Source organism: Mus musculus, chromosome 1 (assembly GCF_000001635.26).
Source record: "Mus musculus strain C57BL/6J chromosome 1, GRCm38.p6 C57BL/6J".
Classification (NCBI taxonomy): Eukaryota; Metazoa; Chordata; class Mammalia; order Rodentia; family Muridae; genus Mus; species Mus musculus.
The window spans coordinates 84226428-84246685 of NC_000067.6; the positions used below are offsets into that span (position 1 = coordinate 84226428).

At 41.2% G+C, this 20258-nt stretch overlaps 1 protein-coding gene across 5 annotated transcripts in view; it reads right to left on the reverse strand.

Annotated features, from left to right (window-relative positions):
- Pid1 (phosphotyrosine interaction domain containing 1) overlaps positions 1-20258 on the reverse strand; it is a 303550-nt gene that overhangs the window by 190135 nt on the left and 93157 nt on the right. The gene's annotated exons all lie outside the window — the stretch shown is intronic.

Below are 20258 nucleotides of genomic sequence, written 5' to 3' on the forward strand. Positions count from 1 at the left end.
CCTCTTTCTCCTCCTTCCTTCCCCCCTCTCTCCCTCTCTCTGCCTTCCTACATACAATAAACCCCTTAAAACCATGGGCCACCTCTTCTCATCAGGCTCTGCCATGCTGGAGCAATGGAGCAGGTCTTCCCCAGCCTCCCTGCGCTCCAGCCTAGGCCACCAGCCAACCCAAGCCACTGACTGAGCAAGCTACCCGACCAAGCCTAAGACTCTCCTCATCCCCATCCCCACAGTAACCTGCCAGAGCTCTCTCCTCCTACCCTTTCCTCTTTGCCCCCCCCCCCCCGGCCCGAGGGTCCCCACCCGTTCTCAGCTCTTCAACATGCAGTGGAGTTCTTCCCTGGTCTCTGTGCAGCCCAGTGACCCCAGAACCAACTCTTCTGCTGTACCCAGCGGCGTCTGTGGCGCCTGAGAGTCAGAGCCCTATTCCAGCAGTTCCAGGAGACCCCAGACTGTGCCTTTTCACACCCCCAGAGCAGCGTCCTGTGGCTTCTCACAGCCCCAGCTCGATGCCCGCCTGGTAGTTTCATGGGATGCGTGCCGTCAAACTTCCCGCATCCACCTGGCCCAGCAGCCCCGAGTGGGCATGGGACCCCATTTTTGCCCCACAAAGGGGGGTTGGGGATGTTATATTAGTGGTTTATATAACAGTAGAACTCGAGGAGGCCAGCGGTCCCTGTAAGAATCATTTTGGTCTATTGTCACTACAGTGGCATTGAAATGGTGCTAGAGAAGGCAATGACCTCATAATACATAGATTTTTACCTGTAATGGTGCTACATTTTCTTAACTGTAAGAGAACCATACAGATTAGAAGTTAGAAATTTAGAAATTTGTGCTTTCAGCAGATAAATGTAAAGAAATTACAGATAAATGCAAAATTTAAAAAAAACAACATAAGAAATGAAAGACTACTTGGAAATGTATATGTTTCATAAGAACCAACAGCTCTACCCACTGGTAATGCCTATGAACCATATCAACAACTAGCATGGCACAGTAAACCTACAGGTACAATAAAAGCACCCACACTTAAGCAGTGACCAACAACTCTCTAATTGGACTTAAGACCCAGTCAACAGGAGGCAGACCACACCTGTTACTGGAAACCTAGCTAGCTACTCAGTGCTAGCAAAATTGTGGTGACTAGAGAAGAATCTATGGTCACTAGCTTATTAAAGCAGTATAATTCTTAACAATCTATAAACATTTGTCCTTATGCCCACAAAAAAATGTAGCATTCACCCCTCATCAAGGAAACCTCTCTTTGTAACAGATGGAGACCACTACAAAAAAAAAAAAAATCACACCAATCACAACACGGATTTGTAGAGCCAGTCCCAATGGATCCATCAACAAAACACCCCCACTCTTAAAGTTCAGGGAACACTGCAGAAGAGGAGGCAGACAGACTGTAAGAGCCAGAGGATCAAAGAGTTTGCTGTGAGATTGCACCTTCAACTAATAACAGAAGCTAAAGCCATAAAGTCTCATCAACATAATTGCTTAAACATGAGCTGAACAAAGGACACCAGTGAACAAGCTGAACTGGAAGGAGACAATCCTACACAGAGAACACAGGCAACTGAGGGTAGCTGGGAACAGGAGAGATGGTCTGTTTGCAGGGAACAGCACACCAACTGGGTGTCTGGTGGCAATGGTCAGTCCTGAAAATATACATACTAGTAACTTTATACTGATTGAACAGGTTATATTTAGGAATACAGACATATGAATATATATTATATACATATATGCATGCTATAACAATTAGTGAAAAGAGTTTGAAGGAGAGTTGGGAAGAAATATATGTAAGGATAAGAAAGGGGAAGGGAGAAACATTATAATTAAATTATAATTATACTTTTTTAAAAAGCTCCATTTTCCCACTGCATCTCCTCTACCTCCATCAGACTCTTGAACCATACAGACAGGAGCACGTTGTCCTCTGAGAGGCTCCACCCAGCAGTTGACTCAGGAAGATACAGACACCCACAGCCAAACACTGAATGGAGCTTGAAGATTCTTATGGAAGAATAGGAGGAAGGATTGCAGCCCCTGAAGGGAATAAAAACTCCACAGGAAGACCAATGGAGTCAACTAACCTGGATCCTTGGGGCTTTCACCACCAACCTAGGCCTCCTGGCTTATATGTAGCAGATATATATATAGCTTGACCTTCATGTGGGTCCTGAACAACTTGAACGGAGGCTATCCCAACAGTTGTCTGTATGTGGGATATGTTCTACTAGCTGGACTGCCTTGTTTGGCTTCAGTGGGAGAGGAAGTGCCTAGCCTACCAGAGACTTCAAGTGCCAGAATGGAGGTATACCCAGGTGGCCACCATGAGGTCAGAAGAGAAAGGGAGGGAGTGGAGGAGGGACTGTGGCACGGGTGACTAGGAAAGGGGCAGTGGGTGGAATGCAAAGTGAGTAAGTAGAACATTAAATTAAATTAAAACAAAACAAAACAAAGAACACACTTAACTACAAAAGATTACATCTCCAAATGCCAATCTTATACTCCAAAAGAATTCAGATCAGTAAGTAATCTAATTTGTGTGACCCAATCTGGTAGCCACATGGGACTATTTAAATGAAAGCTAACCATAGTTTTGAAAAACCAATTGTTTAGTCTCAATAGCCACTCACACTCCAAGGGCTCAGGAGCCACCTGCGGTCAGCAGCCTACTTCATTCCCAGAGATGAGGGAAGACTACTGAACAAACATTTCCACCTCTCAGCACTGAGTTAAAGCTATACATATCCACAGTCTCCCATCCGCAGGATGGTAACAAATCACACCCCACTGACCCTGCAGACCTCATCACTGGCAGCAATTATCCATTCCCACTTTCCTCAGCCTTCCCCCTCAGAGATTAGTGATGCTGTGAAAGCTTAGTAGAGTTGGGATATAATTCTAGCCAATAGGATGCAAAAAGAACAAACGGGTGTAGGCTGGGGAGATGGTTTGGCAGCTATAATGCATGCCATGCGAGCAAGAGGCCCAGAATTCTGATATCCAGAACTCACTTAAATGCTGGGTGGGTACAGCAGCTAGGGTGTAATTCCTATCTCTAAGTGGGGAGTGCACAGCAAGCTGCCTAGAGAGACTCACCACCTCTGCAAATTCTGGGTTTGAGACACCGTCTTAAAGACTAAGGCGGAAGGGTAAGATTCCTGTTATCAACTTCAGGCTTCTGCACATAGTTGCAGAAATGTGTGTGTGTGTGCGCACATCTCTCATACACACACATATGTACCCATGTGAACACACAGATACTCATACCACATATACATGTAAAGACAGAGAAAGAACAATATAATGTGAACAGAATTGTACCGGGGATACCAGCCAAATCCCTAATTTCCCTTATAAAAATCTTTTTTTTCCCCTCCTTCCTTGAACCTAAATTTCTCACTGAAAGTGCTGCAGCCTCCTCACGCAAGTGCATGGGCATGAAAATCAACACGGGAAATCTGGCAACCTCAAAACACAGAGCCTGCCTCCAGTCCTGAGGTCATGTTCAAGGACTAACAGACCAGGACCAGCAACTGCTCATCTCTACACTTACGGGTTTTGGATTTGTATTTCATTTTAACTTATAGTCCTTGATATACTGAAGAGTTTATATATTTTAAAATGTATCCAATTCACTATTCCTTTTTTTTTTTTCAGAAGTCACCTATACATATCTTTGGCTTGTTTTTTAAAATTGGTTTTTTTGTTTTGTTTGTTTTTGTTTTTGTTTTTACCTTTTCTAATTTTCAAAATACTAAGCTGCAGGGGTGGCTCAGTGGGTGAGATAATTACCGCCGAGCCAGACTATCTGAGTTCAATCTTTAGGAGTCACATAGTGGAAGGAGAGAACTGACTGCTGCAAGGTGTCCTCTGACCGCAACTTATGTGCTGTGGCACGAATGTACATACAGTCTCACATTTGTACATGTGTCTGTCTTAGGGTTTCAATTGCTGTGATAAAAACACCATGAACAAGAAGCAAATTAGGGAAGAAAGGGCTTATCTCATCTTAAAATTCTAGGTAATACTCTGTCACAAAAGAAGGCAGGGCAGGAACCTAAAGGTAGAAATTCAAGTAGAAGCCATGTTCCTAGTGGCTTACTCGTCTTGCATTCTTATACAACTCTAGACTACCTGCCTAAGGGTTGGCTCCGCCCATGGTGAGCTGGACCCTCCCACATCATTCATCAGTGACAGTCTGGTCTCTGGGCCAATCTTATGAAACCATTTTCTAGGTTGAGAGTCCTCTTCCCAAATGACTCAAGCTTGTGCCAAGTTGACACAAAACTACACAAGGTGTAATAAAAAAATTAATAAAGAGGTTTGAGTCACTATTTGGGTTAAACCACTGCTTGAAGAGTTTGTATGAGGTAAACTCATATTTATTTTGGAGTTGTTAATCCACAATGGGAAGGACCTGCAGCTAATCAGCTTAAGACCTAAAGTAACAGGGAGTTATTTGAATCAGTAGATTTAGAACAATTCAACAGCTAACAACAATTCCTATTTACAGTATTTTCATGTTAAGTGGAATATATATTTAAGTTGAAAATATAATCATAAAAATTGATTAAATTTTCCTTCTCTATTTAATGTATGTATGTATGTACATATGTAAGCATGCATGTATATACAGATAGATAGATAGATAGATAGATAGATAGATAGATAGATAGATAGATACATAGATACATAGATACATAGATAGATAGATACATAGATACATAAATACATAGATACATAGATATATAGATAGATACATAGATAAATAGGTACATAGATACATAGATAGATAAATCTTAAAAATATGTAATTTGTAGTTTTAAAGCATGTTGAGAAATGACAGACTAAATGATGACATATTAAAAGTCTTAAAGATCTTTGGGTGGATCTGCCTATGTTTTCTGCTTTAAAACTGTTTCTCAGTGGATACATTCTTTATTATAAAGATATGCGAGATCTCTAACCATCCAAAACACACATAAATAAATAATTTCACACTCATTTTACTTAAACAAACATATGTCTGTTAAAACAATATGCTAGTTGTTTAAGCAAAGATGTATCTATTAAAACCATGTTGTGGTTGCTTTCCTGAAATGGTCTTAAAGACTTGTGGGAAGGTCGCTCTACTCACAGGAAAGGCAACTGTTGATGTGTGAATGCCAACCACAAGAACTATTGATAGAATAAGCAAAATGGGAGTTGAAAAGCCTGTAAATCATTCAGCTCTCCACGGGCAGAGATCGCATCCCTTGAAAGTCTCTAGCATTATTTAATGTGAGAAATATGCCTTACCTCAAAGACACAGCAGCCCCCAGAATGGAACAGTGTGGAGTCACTTGAAATCCAAGAAAGGATTGCTTCAGTGACAATCAGGATAGCCCAGTGCTACCCCTAAATTAATTTGTGTTTAGCAAAAGATTGCCATTTACAGTAGGGGCTAAGTCACAATGTGTAAGAAAATGAATGAATCCATGAACAACCAACAAGGAAATCCATGCTTTGCTCTGGAACCACATGATTTCTCCCAAGAAGTGTTACATGGGTGTCTACCATCACAGAAGCCTTGAAGCCACATGACTCCCATGGCTTCATTCTGTCCTGAAGCTTTTGAAGTTGTCCATTAGGTACACTCACCCCCCCAACTTAAAAAGTGATTATATGTTTTTCATTGTCTGAAACAATTGGGGCTATCTGATTATGATAAGTACTTATATAGTAAGTTATTAAGTATAGTAAGTTATTATAAGTTCCTATATAATTTCCACTCAATAAAAAAAATGAAGAGTACTCAAATGTGGACTATCCATGGACTTGCAAGTAGATATCTACTTATCTATCACTATACTCCTCCATATATGTCACTTACTGATGGAGAAACATTTCACCTTCAATTTTCCAAGGGGTGACCCCATCTCAGCCCCATGCATCCTACAGTGTGATGTCCACATGTTACAATCAGTACTTGGCATAAAGCAGATGTTTTAGTCAATAACTTGACTCAAGTGATCCATTAAATTTTAGCTCTTTTATTTACTCGTATGGTACATATTAATATTTTTATGAACACACAAAGCATGCTGGGAGAAAGCTCTGCCTTAGACATTGAAAAGCCAAACAACTGTTGATATTTTTTCTGACATTTGAGTTCATTCATTATACTCTGCCTTAATTGTGATGCTAAACTTTGACCTGGGAATTAGTGACAATCTAAAACAAAATAATCATCTCTAATACACTTCCAGAGAGAGAGAGTTCAGATGCATTTGTGGATAAATTAAAATAAAATAGATTTGGAACTGTTAGTTGACGCCAAATGTATGCCCCATATTGTACTATGTATGCCATTGAAAGGGTTAGGGGGGAGAGGGGGAAGAAAGGGGAGGAAAGAGGATAGGGGGGGTAAGAAAGGATAAAAGAAAGGAGAGAGGGATGGGAAAGGGAATAGAAAGAAAGGGAAGGGGAAGGAAAGAGGGAAGAAAGGAGGGAAGGACTAGAAGAGAACTAGGGAGGAAAAAACAGGAGGGAAAGGAGTGAGGGAGATAAACAGGAGGAAAGGAAGGAGGGAAGGAGAGAAAGAAAGAGGGAGGGAGGGAGGGAGGGAGGGAGGGAGGGAGGGTTGGAGGGAGGGAGGGAGGGAGGGAGGGAGGGAGGGAGGGAGGGTTGGAGGGAGGGAGGGAGGGAGGGAGGGAGGGAGGGAGGGTTGGAGGGAGGGAGGGAGGGAGGGAGGGAGGGAGGGGGGGAGGGAGGGAGGGGGTAAGGAGGGGAAAAAAGGAGGGTGCAAGGGAAGGAAGGAGGGATCTACAGCAATGAGCTTTGGCCAGTGAGGCAGATAGCTCTAGGGTTTAAAGTACAGAAACTCCTCAGTCAGCCCTGTGCTTTCAATACGAACCTTTCTTGGCCTTTACAGTACATTCAGATTAAACACCACTTAGATGCAAAAAAAACAAAAAAAAAAAAACTAAAACAAAAACAACAACAACCAAAAAAAAAAAACCTGTTTATCTTTTTTTCCAATTGGAAGTTTTTCTGTGGCTAACTTCTATGAGCCCCTTCGGTATAAAGTGCCCTTAAGTTATCTGGCTTGTCAGCACAATGACCCCACCATTTGTTTCAAAGCCCAGGCCCTAGTGGGATCTGAATCAACAAGAGAAATTTATTGCTGCCTTTGAGGCTTTTGTAATATTTGCTTGTGATGTTTTTCTGAGTTATTGGGATTTAAAAAGTATTCTATTTTCTATTTTGTATATCTGGTCAGAATCTGCTTTTTAAAGCCAGCACAGTTTAATTTATAAAGAAACTCGCGTCACATACACACCATGATTACGGAGCAAAGATATTTGTATATTGGGTATGGGTGTAAATGTATGACACGTTTCTTTTGACTTATTCCTATTTCATTCATGAATCAATGTATTTATTAAACTGAAAGGCATCCCCAGCACCTCCTCATAAAACCATCATGGAAGCCAATGGACTTCATTTTACCTGTTGCTATAGTTAATACCGTCAACTAGTTAGGATTGCCTAGGAAAAGTTTCAAGGCAGGGAATGTGTAGCTTAATTTAGGTGGAAAGGCCCACCTTAAGTGTGGGTAGACCATTCCGTGGGCTGATGGCCTGGACAGTAAATAAGAAAAGGCATGCTGAACACAACATTCATCCCCCCACCCCTCTGCCTCCCCTGCTTCGTGACCATAAGGATCTTGTGACCAACTCCCTCACACTCTTGCTACCATATCTTTTATGGACTATCCATTCCTTCAAACAGTGAGCCATAGTAAATCTGTCCTTCTTCAAGTTACACACAAACACAGATGTGCATGTGCGCATGTGCACACACACATACACACACAAAAGCCAGAGGTCAAGCTCAGTGTCAATTCCTTAGCAGCCATCTACCCTTGGGTTTGGTACAGGGACGGGCTGTCAACAACATGTGCCACCAAGCCAGATTTTTGACTCGGGTTCTGGATCTCCAACTTAAGATAATGCTTTCATGGTAAGCATCTTACTGATTTGTTTCTGTAGCTCCCTTCAACATTCCTAACAGTCATGGAAGCCTTGCGTGGAGAGTATCAGCCATGTCAGGTAGTCTTATCCATGGCAGAAGCCAAAACAGGAACAAGGAACAAAATGCTTGCACCCCTGTCCATCTCTTTCCTCATGGAAACTGGATCAGAAGGCCCTGCTGTAAGCTTCCATTGGTAGCCAGTGAAACCAATAAAGCCAACGCACAAATAGGCAAGGTCTGTTTCAAATGCAGCACACACCTCTAACTCAGTGACCTCAGAACCAAGCGCTCCCCTTTGACTTATGGGAGAGTCACTCATGCCCCAAATTGGCCTTTTATTGTACTTTTTGTGGTCAAAGGGTACCATTGTCCTCGAAGAAGATTCATTTTTGTGGGATGTATTCACCCTGGAGATAAGTCATTATTTGAGTATGTCTTATCTTCCATCACATTGATCATGTCACGGAGAAACCCCTTGCTTAATATCTTCCAGGAAACTTACATATGACTTATATGCTCTCTAGCCCTTCAAAGAAAGTATAGATCCAATTTTATAGACAGTGGAGATCAGGCACTCTGAGATACTTGCCTAGGGCTACCTCCCTGCCTAAGTAGAGACATAAATAACTTCAAGGTTGTGTGGCTTTGGGACCACTTGGAGTTTTATGGTAAAGAAGAATTCTTATAATTACGCTGGTGCTCCCAAACTTTGGTAAGAGTCCCCCATGATACATTTCATAATATATGTGTCCACCATTGCATCTGCATATTCTAGATACAGAATGCCAATTCCAGAATTCACCTCCCACATCTCTTCTTTTCTCTCTTTGTCTTAGGGCATTTGTGCCACTATTTAAAAAAAAAAGTCATAGTCTAGTTAATTTAAAAAGAATACTGGCTGGACAGATGGCTCAGTGATTAAGAGCACTGGTTGCTCTTCCAGAGGACCTGGGTTCAATTCTAGCACCCACATGGTAGTTCACAACTATCTGTTACTCCCGTGCCAGAGGATGTGATGCACTCTTCTGATTTCTACAGGTACAAGGCATGCATATGGTGCACAGACATATACCCAGACAAAACAGCTGTATACATAAAATGAATGAAATTTTAAATAGAAAGGGGAAAAAAATCACAGGAATGTATCCTTGCCTACTTTGTTCTCAAGATCAAGGCACAGCAATTCAGCTACCTGATAAGAACTACATCCTCTGAAATGGAGAAATGTTATATCCTCTCCTGATAGAAGGAAGGTCAGGTGAGCTGTACACTATGGACAGCCATTAATCCCACTCTTGAGAAGAGTATTTATAATCCAGTCACCACCTAAAACCATTTCATGGGCCATTAAGTTTAACAATTGAATCTAGAACAAATACATGCAAATGTAGCACTCCTCAGTCCTGTATATAGAGATGGCTCTCCGAAAGAGGACATGTTCTCTCCCCTCTCTCAGCCAGCTTTATCTACATTCCATCAAAACATATAACTTTGCATGCATCTTCTACACAAATATGTGTGGTCATGTGCAACTCACAGGAAGGAAATTGCTAAAAATATGAATTATATGAATGTTATGTGGGAACTGTTTCTTTGCAAGCTAAAGCGACAGGAAATTGTTCTGAACTGAAATTGGAGGTCCTCAAGTCAGGTTCTCATCTTATGACCACAGAAATAGCCCGGTGTTTCATTTCTTCCTAAAGCCGAATTGAACCGATTCAGCTCATAAAAGCCCTTACTATCAGAGAGGGAGCAAGGCGAAGGCAGTGGGTTTCTTCATAAACCACCAGCCTTTTTTGTGATTTTGTTACAAAACTTAAAAAAATAAAACAGAATGGTTAATTTGTATATGTATTTAAATAGGATTATCTGTTAGCTAATCTGTTTAATAATAATCTTACTTCATAATTTGAGTTATTCTGATTAGATTAGTTATTAGTTGTTCAGAGCAAAATGGGAGATTTCACATGTATAGGGAGACCACAGGATGAAGATTGAATAAAATGTTCTAACATGGAACTTTCAGAGAGTCAAGGCTGACAGGCATGTGACAAGGTCTTAGTAACTACCTTGTAACTACCTAAGTAACTACCGATAGAAATAGAGGTTCTTCTCCCCTCCCCTGACATATGGGGCAGCATGGGCTCTGGAGAGCTGGCCCCACACAACCAAAGACTACCACACTGCTCTCCTTAGCTGATGACTGTGGATGAAAGTGGAGAAAGACTCATCCTCCCTGGATGCTCACTAGGAATTTGACCACGCTCCAGCGAGTATATAGACAATACAAAATGGATTTTCCCTTTTTTCTGGGGGGGGGGGGTTTACAGGGATGAAGATATGGAAAGACTGGAAGGTGAGAGTGATTGGGGTACATAATGTGAGATTCCAAAATTTAAAAATAATTTAAAATCAATAATGTTTTTTATTTAAAAAAGAAAGAAGAAGAGGGTCTTCAAGTCCTAGTACCTAAAAGTAACTAGTGTGCTGAATCTGGGGACAAAACTTTATCACAAGGAAACAGCCACAAGTATCTTGCTTTTCTAAAAGAACACTTTCTGTTAGTCAGTCAGAAGTATTGATAGTTACAGTGAAGTGTGTTATGGGGTTGACAAAAAGTACCCTAAGAGGCACCTCCCTTGAAAGGCAATGGCTTAAGATGGGAAACAATCGCAAAATAATGATGAATACCTAATAAATAAGATGATTCTCAGCTGAAGTCTACAGATGCTATGGAATTCATATGCACAGAGGCCAGAGCAGTCAGAGCTTCAGGGACTCATTAGTAACTTCGAAAGATGGAGAGGGAGAAGAGATACTGGAGCAGTACGAGAATCAAGGTAGAGCTTACAGCAAGACCTAAGACCTTGAAGATGTTGAAATAAGCCACAGGAAACTGATTGAACTTTGGGAGGGAGGTACAGGGGAATTGAGTGTGAAGTTGGGTCTTGGGCTTGAAACAGGTGGAAATGGAAGCCAAGGTCTTCTGTGCATGCGAGATGGACAGACTGAATACAAACAAATTCTGAAAGAGTCAGAAACAGGGCACAGCAGGGCACAGGCTGACTCAGAAATTGTCCTTTGTCCCCTCCCCCTCCATTACCCCTCTGACTCTCATCAGAGAATGTTCTCTGCTTTGAAGTGGTCATGTGATTGTGATAGTTTGGGTGATCCAGGATAATCTTATTTCAAACATCATCATCCTAATTGCACATCTTTTTGCCATGTGATGTAATAGAATAGGCAGAATCATACACTGCCCCTCAAAGACACCCTCATCCCAATACCTGATGCATGCTAATGAATTACATGGTTATACAAGTGTGGGATTGTGTTTGTGTATGGAATTGAGATTGCTGATCATCTGATTTTAAGATGGAGTGATCATCCCACCTCACCTGGAAGGGCCTGTATTAGCTGGTTTTGCATAGTTGTGACCAAATATCTAATAAAATATCCATTTTAAGGATGAAAGCTCTAGCTTGGCTCGTGGTGCATGGTCATCTGGTTCTGTGCACGTGAGCAGAAGATTATGGTGGAAATGAATAAAGGAGAAGCAGAGGGGAAAGAGAGAAAGAGAGAGAAACAGAGACAGAAAGAAACAAACAAACAGAAACAGAAACAAACAGAAACAGAAACAGAAAAACAGAAACAGAAACAAACAGAAACAGAAACAGAGAGAATAAGAGAGAGATCAGCTCATCAGGAACAAGCTATGCCCCAGGACTCACTTCCTAAGTGATCTTCCATTTCCAACCATATCCCATCTCTTAAAGTTTCCAGAACCTCCAAAATACCACCATGTCTTAGGAACCAAGTTTCTAAACCCAAAGCTCCAAGTGGGCATTTCAAACTCAATTCACAGCAGAGACCTGTGTAACCACTGGAGCCTTCCATGTGTGGAAAGGGGAGGAAGAACACTCAGCATAGATGAATGCCACATGAGAAAATCTTGGCTGCCATTGACTACAGAGGCACCCCAAGCCTCTAGCAGCTGGAAAAGGCAAAGAAATTCATCCTGCTTGTGAGCCTCCAGAAGAAACTCCAAGAGACAGGCACTTAAGTCTAATGAGACCCATTTTAGATTTCTGACTACCTGACCCACCTACGTAACACCTCTGTGTTATTTTAAACCACTGTACTTTCATTAATTTATTACATCAATAACAACCATGCATAATATTCTCAAATATTAGGGACTGAGGAGAGAAGACAATGATGGAATTTGAATGGCTACAGACAAGAGTTGATTGAATATAAAGCCAAAAGAACCACATCAGGAAGCCTGCAGTTTCTGGTTATCATGCTACATCAAGAGATTTATCCTGAAAGACTATTGCTAGTGTAGCAGATGAAGTATTTGAGGCACCTAGCATGTGTGTACATAACAAACCCTCAACAAAATACTGACCATTACTCCTACATCACTGATGACGACAGGACCAATTTTCCTATATCCTGGAAGTTCAGCTTGTCCAGACCATCACACCAGTAGGAACAAAGTCATCTGTCTCTCTGGTTCACAGCCTCCTTTGGTCCCTCTGGATCCTTTCCACTCTCCTTTCCTCCCTTCCCCTCTGTCTCGCCTCTCCTACAGGTAGAGGTTTTTTGTTTTTTTTTTTTTCTGACTCCCTCCCCACCATCCAAGCGATCTCGGTGCACATCTGGACACAGGCAGCGAGAGGAACTCTCAGGAGGAGTGACTTCCTGCCCTGAGAAGGAAGAAATTAAAATCAAGATGGCAGAAATCATTGCAAACTTTGCCTACTACAGTGGGCACCTCACGAACAACGAGGGATCTGCCCAGAAGCTGTGGTCCTGAAACTGCCACTCAGGGAAACAAAACTGAGAGACTACACCTCAGTCAGGTAACCAAGACATTAGGAGGTAGCTTCCAGGGCAATGTAAGGATGCAAAGGAGGCAATAGCCGTCAACAGATTTCATATGTTCACATGGCTTTGCATTTTTAATTGGAAGGTTTATCTTCACTGATTTGCTTCTTGACTTGCAAGCACCTTCTGCTACAAAGGCTGACATGAAGTCATGAAATAGCCATAGGTGATAACATTTTCTTCTACTGTCACAGGATCTGACATGTCCTCTCACTGTCCTTGCTCAGGGGTGGACTCACTGTAGTCAATTAGCTACAGCTAGAGCTAAGTTGGGTATATGAGATTACAGTCATTTGAGAAAACTCACTAATAAATGCAGCAGTTTGGAGCAAAGAGGCACAGGTCTAAAATGTCTTTGGAAAAGGCACCATGATGGCTGCTGGGCATCTTGAGGAAAGAAAAAGGGACCTCTGCTTTGTTGGATACAGGAGGTAGACTTTAGTAAAAATAGCAAAATACATGAAGATTTTTCTCCTTAGTACTTTCTAAAGGAGTGGAATCTTGCAGAGCTTTATTTTGCAGTATGGGAGTTGAATCCAGAGCTTTGCACATGCTGAGAAGTGTTCTACCACGGAGGCCTAGTCGAGCCCTGGTTTCTTTAGCATAGAGTATTACTGTAAAGCTCAAGCTGTCCTTGAACTCATTATGTACCCCATAATGGCTTCAAATTCACAATCTCCTTGTGACTTGGGATGAAAAAGGAAAAAAGAACTGTCACGGGACCACCACTACTTATTCTTACATTCATATAAGTGTGATCTCTAAAAGCACTGCCTCGTCATATTGCCTAGATAACTCATGGGTTTTATGAAAGATAGAGAGAGAGAATAAGAGAGAGAGTGTGTGAGAGCAAGAGAGAGAGAGCACAGGCAGTAATCTGTAGTACACTCTTTATGCAACAGAAAGCATATTTGAAAAAAAAAGTCAAGGACAGAGCTATTCCTGTTTGTGATTATATGTGGTATGAGAAAGGAGGCTGAAGGACATAGGTTCAAGGGAAGCCAAAGAAGAGAAACTACCCATTCTAAACAGGAAGTCTGCTTGAAACTGAAAGCTACCCTAGCATAAGAGGGAGCATATGATTGACATTTCTGAAATAACTCTATAGTTTCCTTTCTCCTCTACCCACACCTACACACATGCACACACACATACAAACACACACGCATGCATGCATGCATGCACGCACATGTGCATGTGCCTTTCTTAATTTTAGGAATGCCTGACAAGCCTTCAATTATTGAAATGGGCTGTGGGAAGGAAGTCTGTGGAATTACTAATACTGGAGTTAATGTATATTGACACTGTAACTCATTCATAGTGACATGAACACAATGAAATCAATTGTTCCTTTTTAATCAATGTCCTTCTTTTATTCTCCTCTGCTAAATCGAATCTGCATGATGGGACTGATGGGGCTACCAGAAAACTCACTGGTAACTTTGAAGGTTACTCTCAATTTTTTTTTTGCTTTTATATTACCATATGATCACATTAAAATGCAATTTAGGGACCCTCTTTCTCTCCACTTCATATGCTGTGTCTTAGTTAAAACATCATGCCCTCCTTTTTAATTGGTGGTAGTTTAAGAACAAAATACCTTCGAGGCAATGTAGAGCCCTCAATTCTCATGAATGAAAACTTAAAAGCTATCTTTCCTCATCCAATAAAGCTTTTAAGATAGGGAGCGAGAGCTTCCCTCAGTAGGAAGGGGGTCTCCATTCAACCAGTAACTGCTTTTAAAAGCTTCCAACTGCCCTGATACCATTTCTGCTATTTAAAATGCCAAACCACACTCCATTCGGTTGATCTTGGAAAGCTTCAAAAAACCACAAACCAGAGCCCAAAGATAAAAGATCAGTTAAATCTATTACTTACACAACAAGATAAACATTCCAAAGAAAAGAAGCTGCAAATACTTGTTTACAAAAGCCATAAAGTTTAATGTTTACTCTCCTTGATCAAGGTAGCTTTAGATGTTCATCTAAAGGGGAGGCAGGGTAAGCCCACAAATAAGTGGGGAAGACTGGAGCTTATCTATGAGCACATGAACTTTGGCTCCCCTTCTTTCATAACTTTAAAAGGAACAAACAAGTCGTGGCCTTACAGGAGCTACATAGACAGGGATAGGAGACAACAGGCTGGTTTGAATCTTAGGTAGTAGCACTGGCGACTTTAGGCATTAAACTTAGTACTAACTGACCAGCACTAAAATTCTGGAACCATTACAAAACTAGACAGCGGCCAACTTCCTCCTTGTTGTAAAACAACAGTGATGACAGTGCAGACCTCTGAGGGAGGACGGTGAAGACTCATGGGCTGCTATCAAGTATGAAAGGAGCTGAAGACTCCAGAAGGCTTGATCTAGAGAAAACACACAGTCAATATGAGACTTTGTCAACAGACTTCATTAACCTGAAACAAGGCTCTCATCCTAATCTGGTTCTACTCCAGACTGAACCCCTGGATTCTATTTCACTACTGTTGCCGGGTGATGAACAGAATACAAGTGGCCATTCAAATTCCTATCTTCAGACAGTGGTTCTCAACCTCCCTAGAGCTGCATATTCTCAGGATAGGTAACTTGCCATAGGACTGATTGGGAACCCTGCTGGCAAGTTTCAGATTTAACAGGCTGGCAGGAGGATCTGAAACTGCATGTGGATCACCAAGTAAGCCACTGCTAGAAAGGAAAAGGAGACTGGGACTCACCAATTCCTTAAGGAAATAAGAGAGAGAAAGATGCAAAAACATGAATGTCCACTATGGTTTTTTTTTTCTGAAGGGACAGATTTTTTTTTTTTAAGATGGTCTTGTGTATCCTCCACTGGCTTGAACTTGCTACATGAGCAAGGATGGCCTTGAACTTCTGATCCTCCTACCATTTCTGATTCACCTCCCAAATGCAAGAGTTACAGCAATGTGCCATCATTCTCAGGTTATACAGCACTAGGGGTTGAATCCAGGGCTCCTACAATGCTAGACAAGGGTTCTATGAGCTGAGCTATGCACTCAGGTCCCCACTAGACTTTTATTACCCATGTAACGGTCAATAACTACTCCGATCGATCAAGTCTAAGGTACAAGGAGTCTGGGAGAAACTCAAATCAGCCATGGGAGGAAGGAAATATCTTAGACTTTTAGGAATTAGAAAGAAGCAGTAGGAATAGCAAACAAATTCAAAGCAAAATGAGTATCTCTTAAGCTCTGTGTCCCTGGCACCCTTCAAGCCAACATCAGATCATTCAGTCACAGAGAAGGACTAAGCCACTTAATCCATCACTGAATTAAATTCAAGACACAGAAGTTATGTTTTAGTAAGATGCTCAAATCACTTGCAATTAGTTCTGAAGTACTTTGACAACTTGCTTCTGGTTGCACTTACTTTGTAATACCTTGTATATAGCTACACAAAGAGTACACATAAATACTAATGAAATAGAGACCCAAAACATAACGATTTTATTGTAATGCAATTCAATCTATATTCCTGACACTGTTACACTCATAAAATATGCATAGAAAACTCTAGGTGGGAATTCTATTTTCATGTATATCTAAATAGTCTAACAAAGAAACACGGAACAGTTTAGCCCTGCTGGAAAATATTTCACCTGGCAATAACCCAAAGCCATTCGACTTTGAAAGTGTGTTATTAGAGGAAAGGAAAGGCAATATAGATAAAACTACACATTTTCATGATTATCGACTCAAAAGGCTATGTTGCTAATTATTTCCCAAAATCAAAATCACTTCAACATGGAATATCATAAAAATAAACATAAGGAATAAATGTAATCAAATTCCATTCCTGAAGTTGAGCGATCCCAGAAGTATTTCTCAAACAAAATCCCCCAAGACAGTCTGTGAAGAAACAGTTATGGTAAACATCAATAACACAAACACCCAGATGCTTGGAAGTTGATGCATGGGAGATAGTATTTTTTATAACTTCACAATGACTTGAGAACTCGAACAATATTGAATGCTATTTTCTATTCACTGATTCCCAAGTGTTTTGTATATAGAGGGTCCTCAAAAATACATACGTAAAGGCTGGTCCTGGTCCTGAGAGTGTCAGTGTTAATAAGATATGAACCTTTAAGAGAGAGGCGTGGCATGAAAAGAGATCCATAAGACATAGGGCATTCTTTTGGAGGAATTGTAGAACATCTCCCCAACTTCGTCTCCTGTTTGAGGTGTAACTACTGCCCCTCAATGAGCTCCCAGTAAAACGAGCTTCCATGTCTGTCCTAACCAAGATCCAAGTCAGGGACCTACCTGATCTTGGATTTTGAGCCTTCAACAATGTGAGCTAAATAGACCTTTACTTTTCACACAGTAGCTGCCTCAATTATTGCGCTACAGTCATGCAAAGCAGACTAACACACCAAATGAAGGAAGCAGAAAATTCATCTTCATATACGCAGTGTATCGCCTCAGATCCAGTTGTGAGGTAACAGAATGTTCTTCTTCAGCACATGCAAAAAGGTACCACTGCTCTCTTCTGTATATGGTCACTTCTGCCACTGCTCTCCAACGTAGAGAACATTGTTTCCTATACCTGCCTTCCTGGTTTCCTCAACATTTTGACTCTGCATTTAACTATAATCTGTCTACACGTGGTTTTGTTTGATTTTTTCCCTCATTGAGTTTTTGGGAGGGTCTTATATCTGAAAATTAATATTTTCCAACAAATATAGGAAACTTTCATACATTGTTCATTAAAATATGGTTTCCTGTGTGTGTGATAGCTAAAACTGATTGTCAATGCAGCAGGATCTAGAATGACCTAGGAGCCAGGCTCCTGGCTTTGTTGTGACAGATTATTCTCATTGCGTTAACCTGGTGGGAAGACCCATCCTAAAGGTGGATACTGCTATTCCCTCAGCTAGAAAGCAGAAGTCAAAAACATTAATTTCTCAATATGTTATGACTGCAGAGGAAATGTAATCAGGTGCTTCATGATGATGCTCTTCTGCGTTCTTCATGTTAAACTCAGAACCAAAATAAGCCCCTTTTTTCTTAAGTTGCTTTTGCCAAGCTATTTTGTTTCAGTACCAGGAAGGTAACTCCAGTTCCTTGGACATATGCATAGCAGCTAGCTTGTCACAGCTATTCCAACTGTGTCATTTTAGGGTCTGCCTTTATTGACTCCTTTTTCTCTTGTCTCTGTGTTTCGTTGTCCCGCCATATTTTTAATTTATGCTAACTGTGCTGGATGGTATATTTTAGATCATGGGAGCTCTGCTGTTGTCATTTGGAAACAGGACTGTTGTTGATTTATAGCCTAAGAAGCAGTTACCATTGCTCATCAATCACCTTGTATCTGACTTGTGGAGCTTTCGTTTTATTGCTTTATAGGATGGGTCTCACTTTCATCTTCAGTCAAATTGAAAATTTTTCTCTTACCTACAAGAGCCATAAAATTCTGTTTACCTGGCCATAGTAACTATAAATATTGCACACCACATACAAAAATAATTTGGAAAAGTATTCTTTATGTAAGCAAAAGTTTTCAGTATGGCCACTTCTTCCCTTATAACTCTAAAAGATACTCAAACTATTCTCCTAAAAAGTCAGTGAGTTTTTTAAACAATACACACACACTCACATCATATATATATATATATATATATATATATATATATATACTTACATGTACATATACACATACACACATGCACATACACATATGCACACACACATATATATATACTACAGATAATACATTCACATATATACATACTCACATGCACACATACACACACATGGCATTGTGTATAAATCAAGTTTAAGTCACTCTCATTCAGACAAAAAAGTCTTTTTTATTTTGTTAGATATTTTCTTTATATACATTTCAAATTATATCCTAAAAGTTCCCTATACACCCCCCCCCGCCCTGCTCCCCTACCCACCCACTCCCACTTCTTGGCCCTGGCATTCCCCTATACTGGGGCATATAAAGTTTGCAAGACCAAGGGGCCTCTCTTTGCAGTGATGGCCGACTAGGCCATCTTCTGCTACATATGCAGCTAGAGACACGAGCTCTGGGGGTACTGGTTAGTTCATATTGTTGTTCCACCTATAGGGTTGCAGTTCCCCTTCAGCTCCTTGAGTACTTCCTCTAGCTTCTCCACTGGGGGCCCTGTGTTCCATCTTATAGATGACTGTGAGCTTCCACTTCTGTATTTGTCAGGCACTGGCATAGCCTCATACGAGACAGCTATAACAGGTCTTAACGGCCAAATAAAAACGAAATTACTTCCCGACTTCTCTAGTGATGCTGGGATGTGTTCTCAGTTTTTCAGCTGCCAACCCATCAAGCTTGTCTTCTTTTAAGACTCGAGTATAACAGTATAACCTAGATCTGATTTAGTTCAGTTCTCACCACTTTTAGCAAACTCAATAACCTTTACTGGTCAGTTTGCTTTCCCATAAGACACTTACAACATCAGGCAACTCAAGCACCAGCCAATCATAGAGTTACCATTGGAGAAGCAGGCCTTGGCCTTTAGATCATGAGGTACAAAGGAGTATTTAATTCAGCAGCTGACATCAAGCCTTCCCTTCGTGATGAGAGGCCACCAGAGATCAGGACTCACAAGTGTTCCATGATGTTATTCATCACATAACATGCCCACATTTGTCGCAGCCTCCTAACCACCTTCTCTGTTGTAACACATTTTCTATACCACTATAAAAATGACCTTTTTAAAAGTAACATCTATAAAAGTTTTTGTCCCCTTTAAGATCACTTTCTGTAGTGCCTAAACGATGGGGTCCATGGTCAGAAACACCCTCTAGAAGAATCATCCGAATTGTCCCATGTTCTAGCTCAGATTCTGCATTCTTCCACTCCAGCATCCTCATGCTATCCAGCCACCAGGCAATGTATTCTGTAATCTGGACAAACCTGAGCTCAGAACTGGGCCCAGGATCTTTCTCATGGCTAGAAAATGCCTCCCATCCCTTCATCTGTGGAGAGCCCCATCTTCTGTGGACAGTGCCACTCTTTAAGGAATCCTTGTCCTCTCTGGAGGTTTCCCCTCTTCTGAGGGAAGTCTCGTCCTCTGTGAAGGGTTCTCCTACTCAGTGGAGGGTCCTCTCCTCTGTTGAGAGTTCCCATGTTCTATGGAGGGTGCTTGCACTTTGTGAAGGGACCCCTTCTCTGTGGAAGGTTTTATTGCTGTGTGGAGGGTTTCTGCAAGGCACAGGGCCCATAGTTCTCTTGCTTCATGACAGCACCAATGCCATTGCACTGGGGCTACTCATTTGCAGGTCGAGTGTGCCCCAAAACTGTGATCTCCAGAGAATAAAGACAATGC